The sequence below is a fragment of the Phyllobates terribilis genome, unplaced genomic scaffold (assembly GCF_046119375.1).
Source record: "Phyllobates terribilis strain yellow unplaced genomic scaffold, ASM4611937v1 Scaffold_9__5_contigs__length_417890890, whole genome shotgun sequence".
Taxonomy (NCBI): Eukaryota; Metazoa; Chordata; class Amphibia; order Anura; family Dendrobatidae; genus Phyllobates; species Phyllobates terribilis.
In genome coordinates this window covers 158,899,492-158,920,737 of record NW_027362769.1, presented here as the reverse complement: position 1 = coordinate 158,920,737, position 21,246 = coordinate 158,899,492, and the positions used below count along the sequence as shown (strand labels likewise).

General features: G+C 41.9%; 1 protein-coding gene across 5 annotated transcripts in view; it reads right to left on the bottom strand.

Annotated features, from left to right (window-relative positions):
* The window catches only part of LRP1B (LDL receptor related protein 1B), a 2,071,868-nt gene that overhangs the window by 1,988,965 nt on the left and 61,657 nt on the right, over positions 1-21,246 (bottom strand). The window lies entirely within an intron of this gene.

The window sequence follows — 21,246 nt, the reverse complement described above, 5'->3', positions numbered from 1 at the left end:
GCTGACAGACACAGCAAACCTTCTTGCCACAGCTCACATGGATGTGCCATCCTGGATGAGCTGCACTACCTGAGCAACTTCTGTGGGTTGTAGAGTCCGTCTCATGCTACCACGAGTGTGAAAGCACAACCAACATTCAAAAGTGACCAAAACATCAGCCAGAAAGCATTGGTACTGAGATGTGGTCTGTGATCCCCACTTGCAGAACCACTCCTTTATTGAGGGAGTCTTGATAACTGCCAATAATTTCCATCTATTGTCTATTCTATTGGCACAACAGCATGTGAAATTGATTGTCAATCAGTGTTGCTTCCTAAGTGGACAGTTTGATTTCACAGAAGTTTGATTTGCTTGGAGTTATATTCTGTTGTTTAAGTGTTCCCTTTATTTTATTGAGCAGCGTACTTTGCCGTAGTTCACATATGTGCTTATATTGCTGTTTTTCATAGAAACAAAAAAACAAAAATTATGGCTATCCTGAATCAAAAGCCTAAGGGCCATTAGACAAGCTTGGTGGACCTCATTGACGCTTTGTTACTTATTCCAATTTTTTCATATAATGTGAACTGGGGGCTCCTACTAGAAGATCAATCCTTAATCTCATTTTGTTAAGTGGAACATTCTTCAGAATCAAAACTTTAATTTTCTATGTTCAACTGACACAAGTTTTTATTTCCTTTAAGTATTCCCTTAAAGAGAACCTGTCACCATGTTTTTCCCATGTAACCTAAGACCACCACCTTTCAGCCAATGTGACAGCATTCCAAAATGCTGTATATATGACTCCAATTTGTCTTGTAAGGCAAAAAAACAACTTTTATTATACTCATCTATGGGGCTGTCTGGTCCAATGGGCATCGCTGGTCTTGGTCTGTCGCCTCCTCTCTTCTTGTGATGCCGTCCTCCTTCTTAGTTTCGTTTGGATTACATGTCCTACGTTATCCCCACAGTGATCCACTTCGCGCTTCTGCACAGGCGCACTTCTCCCTTCTATGCCAAGGGTAGAGCACAGTACTGTTATGCGCATGCGCCATCACTCTTTGGCCTTTCTCGTGCATGCGCAGTACAATACTTTGCTCTGCTCTTGGCGGGGCAGGGAGAAGTGCGCCTGTGCAATAGTGCGAAAAGGAGCACAGTGTGGATGACGTAGGACACATCATCCACACTAATCAAATAAGGAGGACAGCATCGCAAGAAGAGAGGAGGCGCGCTGGATGAAGACCAGCAACGCCAATCGGACTGGACAGCCCCAAAGGTGAGTATAATAAAAGGTGTTTTTTTTGCCTTACAGGGCAAATTGGAGTCATATATACAGCATTTTAAAATGCTGTCACATGGGGCTGAAAGGTGGTGGGCGTAGGTTATATGGAAAAAACCTGGTGACCGGTTCCCTTTAATACAGACACTGGTGGTATATCATTAAGATATGCCATCTATGTCCATGCAGTGGAGATCCAATTGTTGGTGAAAGTCTACCACTGTCTGACTGTCAATGACAAGCGCAACTACAATGGTTATGGCATTTAAGTAGCAATTTGCCAATTTGCTGATCAGAGATTAATAACATATGCTAGAGCTTTCCATTATTATTTTAAATTAGCTAATTCATGTGTATCGTTAAAATTTATCCACCCATACTTTACTTGTGCTCAAACTTGGGTAAGGGCTCTAATTTCACATCAAAAGGTTCAATACAATATCTCGACATGCTACAAAAAACCTTTATTGCAACACTCATCACCACCACTGGGTGGCCACATATAGACACATATAGCATAAACATTTCCCGGCAAAGTATGAAAAAAAATCTATTTACCACACTGTTAATCTAGTGCTACTTATCTCAGGATAAGTCTAGTTAAGAGCAAAGATAAAGAAAGACATAACATTCTGTAATGAGCTGTTCAGCTGTGCAAGCAAAACATTATGAGGACATATGCTTTGTGTTAGGAAAATCAAGAGTTAAAAGTTAAAGCAAAATGTACTTTAAATGCTTGTGCCCTTGGCAGGGATGAAAGGATGTTGCTTTATGCCCTTGCACAAGACTTGTGGATATCTACACCTGTGGCTTAGATAGAGATAAGCAGACATATTTGCGGGAGACAGCTTCAATCCCATTAACTGTTGCATGTTAGTTAAAATTCTGAGACGTTTGCACATATAGATTTAAGCTAATAAGAAATAGGCAAATACACCTTAATAGTCTACTGTATTCTAAGCAGTGGCGTACCGCCAATGGCGGCAGACCACGCGACTGCTATGGGGCCCGTGAGCCGGGGGGCCCCATAGCAGTCCAGGGGTGGACATACTGCCTCCAGTGCAGCCGCGCCGGGTCCCCACCATGCAGCTGCACCAAGGGGCCCGCAAGGTGCAGCAGCTCCCTGCACGCGGCGGTCAGTGAGCGATCCCTGCAGCTCCGCTGCTGTCAGGAGGAGAATAGCAGCGGAGTTGGAGGGTTCGTCCTCTGCTTCCTCCCTGACCCAGGCGCGCGCAGCTTAATTACGTGATCATGCAGCGTGCGCCTGAGTCAGGAAGAAAGCTGCCAGAAACCAAGAGGATGCTGCTGCAGGGGAGCGAGCTGAGGTAAGTTGTTGTGTTTTTTTTCACTGAAACCCTGGGGAGGGGAGGTGGGGGGGGGAGCAATGGTGGGATGGTGGGGCTGGGGAGAGCAATAATGGGGCTGATGGGGCTGGGGAGAGGAATGATGGGGCTGGGAAGAGCAATAATGGGGCTGATGGGGCTGGGGAGAGGAGTGATGGGGCTGGGAAGAGCAATAATGGGTCTGGGAAGAGCAATAATGGGGCAGATAGGGCTGGGGAGAGCAATGATGGGGATGGTGGGGAAGGGGAGAGCAATGACATGTTGCTGGGAGAGAGCAATGACGGGGGTGCTGGGAGAGAGCAATGATGGGGGTGGTGGGAGAGAGCAATGATGGAGGTGATGGGACAGAGCAATGATGGGGGGCTGGGAGAGAGCAATGATGGAGGTGCTGGGACAGAGTAATGATGGTGGTTCAGGGACAGAGCAATGATGTGGGTGCTAGGAGAGAGCAATGATGGAGGTGCTGGGACAGAGCAATGATGGGGGGGCTGGGAGACAGTAATGATGTAGGTGCTGGGACAGAGCAATGATGGGGGTTCTGGGACAGAGCAATGATGGGGGGCTGGGAGAGAGCAATGATTTATGTGCTGGGACAGAGCAATGATGGGGGTGCTGGGACAGAGCAATGATGGGGGGCTGGGAGAGAGCAATGATGGGGGTTTCACTTTGCTTGTACTGTGAAGCCTTGTATGTTTTCCGTGTGCACATAGCCTTACAGTTAATTGGGGAGAGTCACAGAGACTGAATAATTTATATTATTTGCTGCTTATCACTTTATATTTTGATTACTAAGTGGCTAATAATATATTAATGGGTGGGGTACATATCTGTATTCAGGGGTGCAGAGCGGGGGAGACACATGTATGCATACAATATGTGACCTTGTTATTTTCTAGGCTGGAGATCATCGTGACAAGACGAGTCGTGGCTGGGAGATGTCGACATGAAGGTCTGACCAGATGGAGAAGAAGCAGCAGAAACCGACTCTGATCAGACGAGACATCTGCGGTAAGTGCCTGGACGTAAATATTATTCTGTTTCTGCACTGTGTGACTTGGAGTGATAATGTTATCTGTAAAATCCCTTAGGCCACATTCTCACATTTGTGTGAAATGTCCATGTGCTGCCGGATTTTTTTATCAGATGGTCCACGGACTCGTACAGTTTTATAGATCCATTCACACATCCATGAAAATCACGGATCTGAGAATGAGATCTAAGAGGGTAAGAGAATGTCCTGTTCAGATCCGATTTTGAGGATCAGAATAGGACATGCTCAATGCGTCGGTAAAACAGGGCAGCACACCGACACTGCACACAGATGCAGGAATGTAGCCTTATTATGTATATATGTATAGCACAGTCCCTTAGTATATAATGTACTCACTTATTATGTATAGCACCATCCTTAGTTATATAGTTTCCTCTTTTATTATGTATAACACCCTCCCTTATTATGTACCATCCTCTCTAGCTCTAGGGGCTCACAGTTGGGGGATCTTACTGCGTTGGGGTCAACATACTTTGCCCTGGGAGTTGAGGTGGGGTACAGTAGAGTCATTATACTGTGTATGTGGAGGAATTCACCATGGGGGTATCATACTGTGTTTGGGGGGCCCTTTTATTGGCATCACACTTTATGGGGCAAAGAAAGAGAGATCTAGGACTTCAGCAGGAGGAAAATTACTATGTAAAGGATGGAAAGTTGTGAGATCTGATCTTTGGTGACCCCGACAATTATTAACTTTTTTTTGGGGGGGGGGCCCAATTAGAGCTTCTGCTATGGGGCCCCATGATTCCTATGTACACCCCTGATTCTAAGAATATAAAAAGTATAGAGGTGTATTAAAAGTCGGCCAGTGCTCTGAGCTTGATTTGTCTCCTTGCTGCAATATGAGAATATAAATTGCTTTGCTTCAGATGACTCCATGCCTCGGGAAATAATTTTTCTGACACTTTGCTCCTGGGAGTGGAAAATGCTTCCATTCACTGACAGCATGCTGAAAGCTTGAGATCATGGGTTAGATTTGAATCAGACAGTATATTACTAAGTTGTAGAACTTCCAATTGTGCATGATTAACCCTTTATTGATAGGAGTGTCGAAAATTTGGTACATCCATATGGCAAAATGAGCAAGAAACATCACAGACAGGAATGAAATGAGCTCTGATGTCTCCCAAAGATTCTACAGTCTCAAGATTGAACCCATCAACTACATCCTTATCGATTGAGAAGTATAATTGTATGTAGCCCAAGTAACGTCCAGCCCACCCGTTCCAACATGAGGTCTTCTAAGGAGAGGTGGGACATTATTTGGGTGCAGCTATAGCAGACCATCATGGGAAGACTTTTTGTAAAGACGAGGTTTGATATAACATGTAACGTCTGTGATAAGCTCTCTCCTTCACGGTCTGTTATTTGCTGACCATTCTGAAGTCCTGTTTCTCCTGGATTTCGCCATTCTTTCTTGAGGGATTGTTCTACATGGATATAATTGACACAAAGGCTTTGCAAAGAAATTAACGGATTGTGAGATGGATTCCAAACACAAGGGAAATCTAGAAAATTGAATAATCTGCCAATAGGGTTTATAACATCTTTAACCTTTAATCCCTTTCCTCTAAATATTTTTGAACACTGATCTCTACATGTTTACATGGAATAGGGCCTGCTTTAATGGAAAGATACATATAATAGTGTACGTAATACTCCAAGACTCTATTATACTAGTATGTATTGAAAATGTCCTGTGGTAATAGGAAACGTATGGCACATAAAAGTAGCAAACCCAAAATCAGTAAATGATCAAGTAATGCAATATGTTTACTATGACTTCTTACTATTATTTCTTTAAAATATTTAAAAGCATTTTTACAAATTGGAAAAATATATATTTTTTTATTTAATAGGAAAGTACGTTAAGCAAACTTTGAATAAATGAATAGTACATATAAGGAACATTGCAATATATCTTATCACAAAGACATGCTTCTTTCTCCACTTATGAGACACTTATCATCCATTCTTAAAAAATTGCTCAAATACATATTGGTAAAAGCATGAAGAGAAGAGAGGAGCAAGGTGAAAAAACAAGCAGAGGGAAACACAAGACAACGGTGAGTTTTCTAGCAAGTCTTTTACCTCAATTCAGAGCTGGATTTATATCTACACAGAACAGGACTGTTGTAATATGTCTTCTATGCTGTTGTTACATCTATCTCTCTGCTAACTAAGGAATGAAGAGCAGAATCCCTCTCTGAATCAGTTGTGTATCTGAGACATCATAGTAGCTAGTCTCCTCCCACCATCTAAGAGTCATTAGAAAATTAAGACATAAAATCCGCAGAGGGGAAAACTGGTGAAAATACAGGATACAAGTCATATAAAGGCCATAAACAGTGTTATTTCTCATGTGCAAACACGTAACCAGCTTACTTTGAAAAGTTACTTGAAAGTACAGTTAGTCACTAGGGATGAGCGAACACATGGAAATTTGGGTTCTGGTACCCGACCAGAACTTTAGTCCAAAGTTTTTTCGGGTACCCGAACTATACCCGAACTTGAACCAGAAACCGAACTCCATTGAAAACAATGGAGATCGGAACTTTGGATCTGGGAAAAAATCTCTCTCTCTCTATTTCCCACTCTCTGCAATGGACATCCCCTGGAACTCCAAACTTTGCAATGGACTTCCATGAGAAGTCCACGCTCGGTGTTTCGCGCCGGACACTAAGTGTCTGGTACGAACCCTGAATTTTTAAGTTAGGGTTGACTCATCTCTATTTAGTCACCCTGAAAAATTAAAGTCAAATACGCGTATTTTAGATTTTCTATGACTATGCTCAGGCAACGGTCAATCAGCACATTTTGGGTATGTACGAAAAGATACTTCCAATGAATATTCTGTTGGTACAAAGCTGCAAGCAATAATATTCTATACATTTATTTTTTGGAGGGATGTGGGGGTATTTGAAATTTGAAAAAAAAAATCAAGAGATTTTTTACCATATGTATGCCAAATGTAACAGGAAATGTGATCACTGCAATGTCTAATGCATAGAGCCATTAGGAGACATGGGTAAAGGGTTTGTGTACAATTAGAAAAATAAGACAACTTTCTTTTGAAAACCCCCACCCCCACTCCTGACCACAGGATGTGTTTGGTACTGCAACTTCTTTCAAGTTCTTTTTATTTCAATGGAGTTCAACTGTAATAATATACACATCCTGTTCACAGGGGTGGCAATGTTTTTCTAAGAAAATATCCGATTTTTAGAATCATGGACAATCCTTTTAAGTGAGGATTACATGAGGTCGTGTGGCTTTGTGCACAAGTGCCATGAGAAAGATATTTTTTTGAGTTGGAGCAAATCAATATTCAGGACTCAGTTCATTGGCCAGGTCAGTAATCTGTGACCACTGGACGGGAGCCCTGAGAACTGCCTCATACATCTACGGCCCTTATCTTTATTAGCTAGCTCCATTTTTTATTAACCGGCCTGGTGAGACATAACATGTGCGTTGCGCCACAACAACAACGTGCCTGGCCGGTTAATAAAAATAGGAGCCACGAATGCCGGGAGATAAAATGCATCTTCCACCCAACAGGAAGAGGTTACTGACTTGGTCGCTGGACTAGACCCTTCGAATGGATTTTCACCAACTCTACTATCCTTATTATTTTACCAATAAGTGGTTTTATTTTAAATAAAAAGGCATCAGTGTGATTTTCAAGGATCTGTTCATAATGTTGTAAATCTAATAATTGTGAACACATTGTGCCCCATTTTGCAGAGCAAGAGGTGCTGTTGGCTCATTACGCAAATCTCTTGGAAGTTCAATCCAAATTTGATGTTTCACCAAAAGAATAATTTGTAGACACATACAAGAACAAGATAATGGGAAATGTCTGTATCTCCAGCTATTCAGAGTCACTAATCTTGGTTAGTATAATCTGACCAGTCTTATTTACCATGTTCATACCGTCCTTCTAATATATGCAGATTTTTAGTCTATGCAAATTTTTATTTCAGCTCAAGAGACAGGAGACTCACGAGACTGACATTCTTGATCAGGGAACCAGAAAACAGCAATTAGACAGATACATATGAGCAGGGATCATTCATGGACAGGGTACTGTTATATCAAACATCTGCTACAGAATATCGCTACTTGTTTACAGGGATAGACTCCAGCATTTTATACAGAGAATTAATCCTTAGAGTATTCTGTCATTTTTATGACCGAGCCAAGAAGGAGTGAATGCGATACTTAATTACTATTATTCACATGAAATTCCATACACATCAAAAGGGTCCATTAATAAGTGTTAAACTAGACTGTCGAGCAAGTATAAGAAACCTTTCCACTAACGATAGTCATACACACTAGGTTGATACTAGCTAAACCCATCAATACTGGCAGGAACAGATGACTATGGGGTGTTCTAACTCTCGACAGATGGAAGATGTCTAATTTGAATTTCAACATAACCGATCCATTCTTCTCAAGGGATATACAGAATCATAGATGTCAACCCTTACTTTTCAAAATATTTATAGGTAGTTTGCCACCTCTAAAATACCAACGAAACAGCTTCTACAGGTATGTAGATGATGATGACTTAGCCCCTATAAAAATCATAGCTTTTAGTGGTTTAGTTGGTACAAAAAAAAATTGTAAACAAATTAGGTTTCACTGCATCCTTGGATTGGCCAAAAGCTCATTGTCATTACACCCCTTCAATTTGCTCTCATCATTGGCTCCTGTCTGCATTGCTGTACCATGCGGCAGCTGCTGACAGGAGCAAGCGATGAGAGATGGCAATGCCACTATAAGCATGCAGCTGCAGAGCCACTGACTGCGTTCAGTACTGTCAATCAAGATATAACACTCAGTGGCTCTGCACCTCCACATGGACACCGCACATGGCGTCATTGCAGGCTCTCACTACTGGCCCCTGTTTGTGGCCGATGTTTGATCAGATTTTTTTTAAAGCTAGTCATCTGGCAATGTCCTCTTAGTATACATCAAAAGCACCTTTGCTTTTTTAAATTTGGTTAAAGACCCCAATTTCTCATTAAATAAATTTCTCATGATGTAAAGACATGCTATAAAAACCCTTGGCAGGCTGCAATTCTCACCACAATCATGCGATGGTCCAAAGAGAAACATACTGTATAGATTTAACAATTATATTGCTTTTTTTTGTAAACACCTGGTCATTTCATGCCACAAGTTATATTAAGCCAAGAGTAAAGGTAAGTAATGACACATTTGTATATCTGATCCGGAGACATAGTCAGGTTCCACAAAAGTGCAATACGGACACATTAGGGAGCACTAACATTATTAGTTTTGCATCATTAATAGGGATGAGCAGACCCATGAAAGTCTGAGTTAGCGAAGTTCGACTGAATGTTAGTCCGAAGTTTGGTTCAGGTACCAGAACTGTAACTGAAGTTGAACCAGAACCCGAACTCCACAGAAGTCAATTGTACCAAACTTTGGAGCTGGAAAATCTCTCTCTGCTCCCCGAGCGCCAGAATTGTAAAGCAGACTTCCAGAAGAAGTCCATGTTGGGAGTTCAGCACAAGGCACTAACTGTCCGGTACGAACCACAAACTTTACAGTTCAGGTTCGCTGATCTCTAATCATTAATGCAATGGCTACACAGTGACTTTGGTCAGGACTAGAGATAAGCAAACCCAAATTTACATTAGTTAAGGTGTTAAACGTCGAACACGGAATTCCCCCCCCGATGTCCGTTGCAATGTTAGACGTTCCGGGGAAAGTCCTTTGAAAAGAGGGAGAGATATTTTTTCCACATCCAAAGTACGGGTCTTCATTGTTTTCAATGGGGTTCGGGTTCTGGTTGAGTTTCGGGAACAGTTCTGATACCCGAACCAAATTTTGTACTAAAGTTCAGGTCGTGTACCAGAACCCGAACTTCCATGATTCTGCTCATCCCTAGTCATGACACATATCAGGCAACCAAAGCTTTCTAGGGGTCACTATATCATAATGCAATACAAGTAAATGAGATTGCATTGCCACCCTGACGGTACTATGACCGGAATAAGCAGGTCCCAAAAAGTCTTACCCAGTTGAACATTGGACCCTTGGCATCGCTATGTGACCCCATTTACTTATATTGCACTGCAAAGTAAAAGTGACAACTAGCTAACTTTGGTCGCGTGACACGTGTCTTGGCCAAAGTCACCCTGTAGTCTGAGCCTAAATCTATGGCCAATGCTGGGAGTTGAATCTGCAATATCTCTTTTAGTAGATACCTGTATCAACATCATGTAAAGTAGACTGTTCCATTCTTGCCCTCCATTCTTCACATTACAGCATCCTTGACACTGGCTACATACAGTCATGTGACAGATCATAGGATGTAACTTATCATTTATTTCATCAGTACTGAAGACCTCATATTTTATAAGAGAAATTACCTGCTACAGTATCGCTATGCAAAAATTTAAAAAAATTACAAAACTAAACACCTAGACCAAATGAAAAGTTCATAACAGGGTTCCCATCTACAAAAATTTCATGTATAATAGTGATGTTCTCAAGGTCCGTGATTTGGGTGCAACTGCAACCTCCGCATCCTTACATTCCAATTACCCAAAAAAAGAGGTTAGGTTTACTTTAGTAAAAGTGAACACCATATCGATCACTAAAGAAGACAAATCAGTTTTCCTGCAGCAGGAGAACATTGCTCAAGTTGCCATTTGTCTCACATACATGATATATAACACCCATGCAGCTAAACCAGTGATCTCCATACACAATGTCGCGCTGACAACCAGCAAACTAGCTGACATTACAACCAGTTGTTTCTTTCTGGAGGAAATTGATAACCCTCACATAGCTGGAGATACATATTAGCTTAAATCTCTTCTACTCCATATTTCTGCTTCATACGAAGTATAAATATATTCTGACAAAAGAATATTAATGAGACTCTGAAGAGCCATTTGACAAAGGAAATCAATAGGATTTTTTTTTTTAAATTTCATTACTCACATAAAAGGATAATATTTATACTTTGGAAAAACCTCCAGCAATGGCAATTCTAGCATAATATTTAAGGTGCTGCAATAGAAGAAACAATATTAAAAGATGACAACGTTATAATGATTTATCATGGGATTGCATCGCATGTAGAAGGTTTAATTCACTTCATGGTGAGGAAAGCAGCGAAGCCTTTTAAAGTCAATTGCTGCATTTTTTAAGATTTTTGTCATCTCGAATTATTCAAATTGTATAACCAACAGTGTTGTCAATTATTTTTCTTTCTTACATTAGAAAAATCGACAATCAAAAACAAGATGGGGAATAAAAAATATTTATGAATCTACTCACAAGCAGTATTCAAAAAAACGTCATCTATGCTACGACGACAGATAGCATAGAAGATACAGTTTTTGTTGAGCTGTGTGTTATCATTTAGGCAATGTAAAATATTTAAATGACACTGTATTTGGAATTGAGCTAGAATGAAAACCTACAAAAACAAAATATTTGCCAGTTTGAAACACTTTCTTTAAGCGGCTTTGATAGAAATCATCCATGGGCATTTTGCTTAAAAGGCTACAATTGGAATATCTAAAAGGCCATTCAGTGAGCAGCATATATCATGGAACAGAAAGAGCTGAGAAGATTCATATAAAGTTTTGTAACTACCCTCATTCACTCATTCATAGCTATCAGTCGTTGAGTAGGACCACCTACTGGACTCCTAAACCTAGAATGAGACTGAAGTAAAGTAAATGACTTACAAGAAAGCTACATTCTTTTACCAAAGACAATATATCAATCTACTAAACTTCTCCTTTTCTATTCAACGCTGTCCACAGACTGGACTGTGTTATGGTCACGCCCGGACTGACTGGCGTGAGCGTGATTAGTGATCCCACTGTACCATGAACCGAGGAGTGCCTGGAGGGGCGTAACTAAGTATCAACCCGATCCGACCAAGGTCGCACGGTGGCTTAGTCGACTCTGTGGACCAAGGAGGAACCAAGCAGAGGGACCAGGTGCGACTCCAGGTCAGAACCCAGTCACAGTTGTTGACCCATACCGGGGAATGCAGGAACAGGCAGGTTAGACTGGCATACAGGCAGGTGGGTATTGGCTAGTACGGCTGGTATGCAGCCAGGTGGGTACTGGCAAGTGCGGCTGGTATGCAGACAGGTGGGCACTGGCAAGCACGGCTGGTATGCAGACAGGTGGGCACTGGCAAGCACGGCTGGTCTGCAGACAGGGAGATACTGGCAAGCACGGTTGGAGTGCAGACCGGGAGGTACTAGCAGGTTGGAGCGCAGGCTGGATAGGGTCCAGTACAGACTGGGAGACAGGTACAGAGCCGCAGATGCGGTAGACAAGCAGAGTAAAGCGAAACCGCCGCAGCGGAGGACAAGGCAGAGAAGAGAGGAACTGCTGGTGCGGTGAGCAAGCAGAGCGGAGCGAAAACCGCAGGTGCGGTGGACAAGGCAGAGCAGAGCGGAACCGCTGGAGCGATGGGCAAGGCAGAGCAGAGAGAAGCCGCCGGAGCGGTGGGTAAGTCAGAGCGGAGAGAAACCGCCAGAGCGGTGGGCAAGTCAGAGCAGGGAGAAACCGCCGGAGCGGTGGGTAAGGCAGAGCAGAGGGAAACCGCCGGAGCGGTGGGCAAGTCAGAGCAGAGAGAAACCGCCAGAGCGGTGGACAAGGCAGAGAGGACAGGGCTCTGTTCACATGGAACAGACTGGAAAATACAGGAAGATACGGAGGAAGGGAAAAGGGACAAGCAGAACCAGATACACACAAGGTACTTACTATGAAGTAGCGAGTGGACACAAAACTCACAAACACAAGTACAGAGACAACGAGTAGGAGTTAGGTGCAGGTTCAGATACTGCAGGAAAAGGGAAGGTACGGACATAGAGATAAACAGGTAACAGGCTAGGATACAGTTCAGACAGGAACTGCTACTGCAATGAGATACAAAAACGAGCCTGGGAATACAGCCTCCAGAGTGGCGGAAACAGACAAGAAGTCAGAGATAACAGGTCTGGGAATGCAGCCCCCAGAGAGGCGGAAACAGACTAGAAGTCAGAGATAACAGGACAGGACCTGGCAATACAGTTGCAAAGACAAACTGAGTGAAGGTTTTGCTCAGGCACCTCCTACTGGGTGGAGGGGGTTTAAATATCCAGTGACTCACAGCAATAGGCTGGAGATGCATTAGGGGTGCGCCCACAGCAGCTATAAGAATCAGGAAGTAACCGAGCCGCCGCCCTAAGCAGTCAGTCAAGAGAAAAGCACACAGCATGAACTGGAGCAAGATTTGCAGGCTGGACTGACAGGTAAGATTGCGGTCTTGCATAGTGGGAGGTGGAGCACTATGCAAGCACGCCGCCAGGGATGTTACAGACTGAATGGTCAACATAAGAGATTGCTTTTAATATGATGGGTTTTAGGAAAAAAATTAGCAAATATTTTGGCAGATTTGATTGAATCCAAGCAAAACTGGTCCAAATCCAAAATTGCCTTGAAAACACGTTTATTATGTTTTGATATAAGTCTAGACCTAAAAGCATAATAACCAGAAAGGAGTGACATAGACCTAATTCATGACGCCTTTGACACAGCAGCTCCTGGTTTCTCTATGACTTCAGTTCTTCTGCCATTTTTCCTCTCGTCGATGAGTTAAGTGATTTTCACGTGGTGGAAATAAGCTCATGAAGGCCTCAGTGCCGATCACTTGGTGCCAATGCACATCATGACATGTGCCGCCCCAAACATGAGCATGAGAGGCCAATCAATAGCCTTAGCACCAGAGAGAAAGCGTCTGCTGACATGGAAGACAATGGAGCTTCAGTGATGAAGGCCTGTATGGCAGTTGAAGGCAACTAGAGATGAGCGTTGTTCTACTCGAACTGTTCGACAATCTCAAATTCGAGCTGTTTTGGGCGGTGTTCGAGACGTTCGGCGAACACGAACAATTTGAGAAAAATTCGGCTGTTCGAGGTTATGTTCGATAACTGTTCGTGCACCAAAATCATAACTGGATTTTTTCTCAGTAATGATGAAAATTAATGTTAATACGCAGTTTGAGTGTACAGCGGGGTGGGGGGAGGGGCAGGGGATGGATCTCTGCAGGAACAATGAAGATCTCCATTTTTTTTTCTCTTTCCCGCATTTGCAGTGGGGAGGAGTCCTGAGGAGATAATTTGCATATTCCCACTGCATTTTGGGGTAAGTGAAGAGTCTCCGCGAGCTCAAAGAACACTGGATTTTGGCTGTTGGAGCTGAAAAGAGGACATCGGTAAACCAGGGGAGGAGTCCTGAGGAGATAATTTGCATATTCCCACTGCATTTTGGGGTAAGTGAAGAGTCTCCGCGAGCTCAAAGAACACTGGATTTTGGCTGTTGGAGCTGAAAAGAGGACATCGGTAAACCAGGGGAGGAGTCCTGAGGAGATAATTTGCATATTCCCACTGCATTTTTGGGTAAGTGAAGAGTCTCCGCGAGCTCAAAGAACACTGGATTTTGGCTGTTGGAGCTGAAAAGAGGACATCGGTAAACCGCGCGCCTGCCGGCGTGCGCATTTTGAAGCTTTTTTTTAAGCTGTTTTCACTGTTTTCAGAACATTAACAGTAAGAACATGGAAGAGTCCAGGAGCCATTTGGTGAGCTGCATATCCTGCTACATGTTCACAGACTTGCCAGTGGAAAAGCCAAACTTCACATGCCAGAAATGCAAGCTTGTGTCCCTGTTGGAGGAAAAGTTGCGAAATCTAGAAGAGAGGTTAACTACCTTGAAAATCATTAAGGAAGGTGAAGAGTTCTTAGACAGAGCAGAATTATCTCTTCATGATTCAGAAAGAGAAGAAATTCGAACTGCACCTGAGGAAACAGAGGAATGGAAGCATGTGACCCACAGAAGCAGGAGGATCGAGAGGCAGTCAGCACCCATACTGCTCAGGAACCAGTACCAGGCTCTCTCGCAGGAGCACCATGAAGAAATACAGCAAGATAAGACTTTGCCAGCAATGAATAACTTTGTAAGCCCTCAGAATCCTCCTGGATGGAGAAAGAAGAATGTTGTGAAGAAAAAACGGAGAGTGGTGGTCATGGGGGATTCCCTGTTAGGCTATGTGCCCACGTTGCATTTATGAAGCAGAAAATTTCTGCTGCATAAATGCAAGTCCTCTCCCGGAAAAACGCATGCGGAATTCCGCACGCGTTTATCGCGCATTTTTCGCGTGTTTATCACGCGTTTTCCACATGCGGAATTGCCTTGCGTTTTTTATGCATTGGACAAAGGCAATTCCGCTTGCGGAAACGCAAAATTAAATGACATGCTGCGGATTTTTGAACGCGGCATAAACGCTGCGGAAAAATCCGCAGCATGTGCATAGAACTTGCGGAATCCCATTGGGGAACATGGGGTGCGGATATACATGCGTTTTTCAAGCGTTTACGCTGCGGAAATTCCGCAGCATATACGCTTGAAAAATGCTACGTGGGCACACAGCCTTAAGAGGAACAGAGGCCGCTATCTGCAGACCAGACATAACCTCAAGAGAAATGTGCTGTCTACCAGGAGCAAAAATTAAAGATGTGTCTGACAGGATATCAAGACTCTTCAGACCTACAGATCACTACCCATTCCTGCTAATACATGTGGGGACAAATGACACCGCAAGAAAGGACCTGGAAACCATCTGCAGTGACTTTGAAGACTTAGGCAAGAAAGTGAAAGAATTGGGAGCGCAGGTGGTCTTCTCATCCATCCTCCCAGTGGATGGTCATGGAGCAATGAGGTGGAATAAGATTCTAGAGGTGAACAACTGGCTACGTCGATGGCGCCGTCAACAAGGATTTGGATTTCTGGATCACGGAATGAATTACCTATACGATGGACTACTTGCTAGAGATGGGGTGCACCTTACGAAGACTGGAAAACATGTATTTGGAAATCGCCTTGCTACACTCATCAGGAGAGCTTTAAACTAGAACAATGTGGGAAGGGAAGCAAAAGGCCAGAAAAAGCCATACAGCTGACAAATACTATTGAGATCTCTGCTACTGGAAGTGGAAAGGAAGAACAAAGACAAAACAATTTAAATAATAAAAATATGGGAGGAAGAGAAACCAATCACAAACTAAAATGTTTTTATACAAATGCACAAAGCATGGGCAACAAACAAGGAGAATTGGAACTACTAATGCAGGAAAAGAAATATGATGTCATTGGAATCACTGAAACTTGGTGGGACGATACACATGATTGGAATAAAAGGCTAAAAGGATACAACTTATTTGCAAGAAACAGACTTGATAAACGAGGAGGAGGTGTCGCATTGTATGTTAGAAAAGCGTATATCTGCACAGAGATTGAAGCTTCAGAGACTGGGAGTTCTGTGGAAACTGTTTGGGTAAGAATACAAGGAGAGAACAACGGAAAGGACACCATTGTAGGCATTTACTACAGGCTACCTGGGCAAGCTGAAGATATGGATGAACTCTTTATGTATCAAATGACCAAGTTCTCCAAAAAATATGATGTAGTGGTCATGGGAGATTTCAACTATCCAGACATTTGTTGGGAATCTCTCTCAAGTAAAACTAACAGGTCAAGCAAATTCTTATCCTCTCTTGCTGACAACTTTATCTTCCAAAAGGTAGGGGAGAAAACAAGGGGATCTGCTACTTTGGATCTAATCCTTATAAACAAGGAGGAAATGGTTGAGGAGGTAAAGGTGGCTGGGACCCTAGGAGGCAGCGATCATGCTATTATAGAATTTTGTATAACTAGAGGAGGAAGACATGTGAAGACTCAAACTTCAAGGTTAGATTTTAGAAAGGCAGATTTTAAGAGACTCAGAAAGAGAATAGGAGGGATCCAATGGCTGGATGTCCTTAAGGACAAAAATGTCCAGGAAGGATGGGAAATTTTTAAATATGAGATTCTCAAAGCACAATCGTTAACAATCCCGAAAAGTAGGAAGAATGGGAAGCATTTAAGGAAACCAGGATGGATGAACACAGAACTTAAACACATGCTAAAAAGAAAGAAAGAAATGTTTATTAAATGGAAAGAGGGAGGCATATCTAAAGAAGATTATAATGCAGTCTGCAGATCCTGCAGGGCACGTATCAGGTTAGCTAAAGCTGACAATGAATTAAGGCTTGCAAGAGATGTCAAAAGCAATAAAAAAGAATTTTGGGGGTATGTCAAAAGTAAAAGAAAAGTCAAAGATGCTATAGGATTTTTACAGGATGAAAATGGAGAAATGGTAAGAGAGGATCTTGAGAAGGCCGAACTTTTTAATTCCTATTTTGCATCTGCTTTCTCTCAGAAAGAAAATGTAACATCAACTGATCTTCACTGTCCTTTCAAAGGAATAGAAGAATCCAAGTTATCTGTAAACAGAAAGATTGTGAGGGAACATTTAGCTAACATAAATGAGTTCAAGTCTCCAGGTCCAGATGAATTACACCCCAGAGTACTGAAGGAGATCGTAGAAGAAATTTTAGAACCACTCTCCATAATCTTTGAAAATTCTTGGAGAACAGGAGAAGTCCCAGAAGACTGGAGAAGAGCAAATGTTGTTCCTATCTTCAAAAAGGGAAAGAAGGTGGACCCAGGGAACTATAGGCCGGTGAGTCTGACTTCTATACCAGGAAAGATCTTTGAACAAATTATTAAACAAGATGTATGTAAGTACATGGAGAAGAATGAGGTGATTAACCAGAGTCAGCATGGGTTTGTAACTAACAAGTCATGTCAGACTAACTTAATTTCCTTCTATGACAGAATCACTGACTGGGTGGATCAGGGAAATGCTGTAGATATAGTATATCTTGACTTCAGCAAAGCATTTGACAAAGTATCTCACACCATCCTTATTGAAAAAATGACCAAGTATGCAATGGACCAGGCAACTGTTAGGTGGATTCATAACTGGCTTAGTGATCGGACTCAAAGGGTGGTTGTAAATGGCTTCACATCCAGCTGGATGAATGTCTCAAGTGGGGTACCACAGGGCTCCGTCCTGGGACCTGTATTGTTCAACATCTTTATCAATGATTTAGATGAAGGAATTGAGGGTAAACTGATTAAATTTGCTGATGACACAAAGCTAGGAGGGATAGCTAATACTAGAGAAGAGAGAGAGAGGATTCAAAAAGACCTAAATAAACTGGAGCAGTGGGCAGCAAACAACAGAATGATTTTTAACAGGGATAAATGCAAAGTACTACATCTGGGCAATAAAAATGAAAAAAGCATATACAGAATGGGAGGAATAGAGCTAAGCAACAGTACATGTGAAAAAGACTTAGGTATACTAATAGATCATAGACTGAACATGAGTCAACAGTGTGATACAGCAGCAAAAAAGGCAAATACAATTCTGGGATGTATTAACAGAAGCATACAGTCTAGATCACGTGAAGTCATTATCGGTCTTTACTCCTCTTTGGTCAGACCTCATCTGGAATACTGTGTACAGTTTTGGGCACCACATTTTAAAAAAGACATAGACAAACTGGAGCAAGTCCAGAGAAGAGCGACCAGAATGGTGACTGGTCTGCAAACTATGTCCTATGAGGAACGGTTGCAGGATTTGGGAATGTTTAGCTTGCAAAAAAGAAGACTGAGAGGAGACTTAATAGCTGCCTACAAATATGTCAAGGGCTGTCACATTGTAGAAGGATCATCTTTATTCTCATTTGCACAAGGAAAGACTAGAAGCAATGGGATGAAACTAAATGGGAGGAGACACAGATTAGATATTAGAAAAAACTTTTTGACAGTTAGGGTGATTAATGAGTGGAACAGGCTGCCACGAGAGGTGGTGAGTTCCCCTTCAATGGACGTCTTCAAACAGAGGCTGGACAGACATCTGTCTGAGATGATTTAGTGAATCCTGCTTTGAGCAGGGGGTTGAACCAGATGACCCAGGATGTCCCTTCCAACTCTACCATTCTATGATTCTATGATTCTATGATTCTAGGTGCAATCTGTCAGCCTATCAGCAGCGCACACACGGAGCGAAGTGCTTTTTTTCACACAAGCAAGGGCATGTGTCATTGGCAGTGTATGTCACATGTCCTTGCCCTATAAGACCAAGCCATTTTCCCCGTCGCCACCATTTTCTCACTGCTGCAGCTGCGTGTTAGACGGCACCGCTGTTGCTGTGTGCGCTATACCTTGTTAATTTCAAGCCAATTTTCGCACAAATCTACAGATAGCTTGGGAGTAGGGAATAATTGTGATTGCAGTCCTTTTAAGGACTAGGTTACAGCATTTCCTACGACTTTTATCAGGCAGGTCTGTGCTCTTAAATAGATAGATTGTGGGAGTAAAGACTAATTGTAATTGGAGTCCTTTTCAGGACTAGGTTACATCAGTTCCTATCAGTTTTTGCCAGGCAGGTCTGTGCCAGTGCTGTGCAAGTTTTTTTCACAGCATTTGGCTGAATCTAGCAAAGCTAATCCTTTTTGGCCTATTGCAGAGTGTGTTAGTCAGTGGAGTAGCCTATCTGTGTTGCAAGATATACCACCTGTGTATAGAATACCAATTTTTTTACTGCACCTAGTGAAGTAAAATCTTTTGGGCATAGCATCATTCTATTAGTCCATCTATACTGACCTCCATCAGGTTGCAAATTGAATATAATTTTTTTCTGCATCTAGCTCTGAAAAAATATTGGGCTTTTAGCTGTGTGTGGGACTTGTTCTATTAATCCATCTATACAGACCTCCATCAGGTTGCAAACTGAATATATTTTTTTCTGCATCTACCTCTGAAAAAATATTGGGCTTCTAGCTGTGTGTGGGACTTGTTCTATTAATCCATCTATACAGACCTCCATCAGGTTGCAAACTGAATATATTTTTTTCTGCATCTACCTCTGAAAAAATATTGGGCTTCTAGCTGTGTGTGGGACTTGTTCTATTAATCCATCTATACAGACCTCCATCAGGTTGCAAACTGAATATATTTTTTTCTGCATCTACCTCTGAAAAAATATTGGGCTTCTAGCTGTGTGTGGGACTTGTTCTATTAATCCATCTATACAGACCTCCATCAGGTTGCAAACTGAATATATTTTTTTCTGCATCTACCTCTGAAAAAATATTGGGCTTCTAGCTGTGTGTGGGACTTTTTCTATTAATCCATCTATACAGACCTCCATTAGGTTGCAAACTGAATATATTTTTTTCTGCATCTACCTCTGAAAAAATATTGGGCTTCTAGCTGTGTGTGGGACTTGTTGTATTAGTCCATCTATACTGACCTCCATCAGGTTGCAAATTGAATATATTTTTTTCTGCATCTACCTCTGAAAAAATATTGGGCTTCTAGCTTTGTGTGGGACTTGTTGTATTAGTCCATCTATACTGACCTCCATCAGGTTGCAAACTGAATATATTTTTTTCTGCATCTACCTCTGAAAAAATATTGGGCTTCTAGCTGTGTGTGGGACTTGTTCTATTAATCCATCTATACAGACCTCCATCAGGTTGCAAACTGAATATATTTTTTTCTGCATCTACCTCTGAAAAAATATTGGGCTTCTAGCTGTGTGTGGGACTTGTTCTATTAATCCATCTATACAGACCTCCATCAGGTTGCAAACTGAATATATTTTTTTCTGCATCTACGTCTGAAAAAATATTGGGCTTCTAGCTGTGTGTGGGACTTGTTCTATTAATCCATCTATACAGACCTCCATCAGGTTGCAAACTGAATATATTTTTTTCTGCATCTACCTCTGAAAAAATATTGGGCTTCTAGCTGTGTGTGGGACTTGTTGTATTAGTCCATCTATACTGACCTCCATCAGGTTGCAAACTGAATATATTTTTTTCTGCATCTACCTCTGAAAAAATATTGGGCTTCTAGCTGTGTGTGGGACTTGTTCTATTAATCCATCTATACAGACCTCCATCAGGTTGCAAACTGAATATATTTTTTTCTGCATCTAGCTCTGAAAAAATATTGGGCTTCTAGCTGTGTGTGGGACTTGTTCTATTAATCCATCTATACAGACCTCCATCAGGTTGCAAACTGAATATATTTTTTTCTGCATCTACCTCTGAAAAAATATTGGGCTTCTAGCTGTGTGTGGGACTTGTTCTATTAATCCATCTATACAGACCTCCATCAGGTTGCAAACTGAATATATTTTTTTCTGCATCTACCTCTGAAAAAATATTGGGCTTCTAGTTGTGTGTGGGACTTGTTGTATTAGTCCATCTATACTGACCTCCATCAGGTTGCAAACTGAATATATTTTTTTCTGCATCTACCTCTGAAAAAATTTTGGGCTTCTAGCTGTGTGTGGGACTTGTTCTATTAATCCATCTATACAGACCTAAATCAGGTTGCAAACTGAATATATTTTTTTCTGCATCTACCTCTGAAAAAATATTGGGCTTCTAGCTGTGTGTGGGACTTGTTGTATTAGTCCATCTATACTGACCTCCATCAGGTTGCAAACTGAATATATTTTTTTCTGCATCTACCTCTGAAAAAATATTGGGCTTCTAGCTGTGTGTGGGACTTGTTCTATTAATCCATCTATACAGACCTCCATCAGGTTGCAAATTGAATATAATTTTTTTCTGCATCTAACC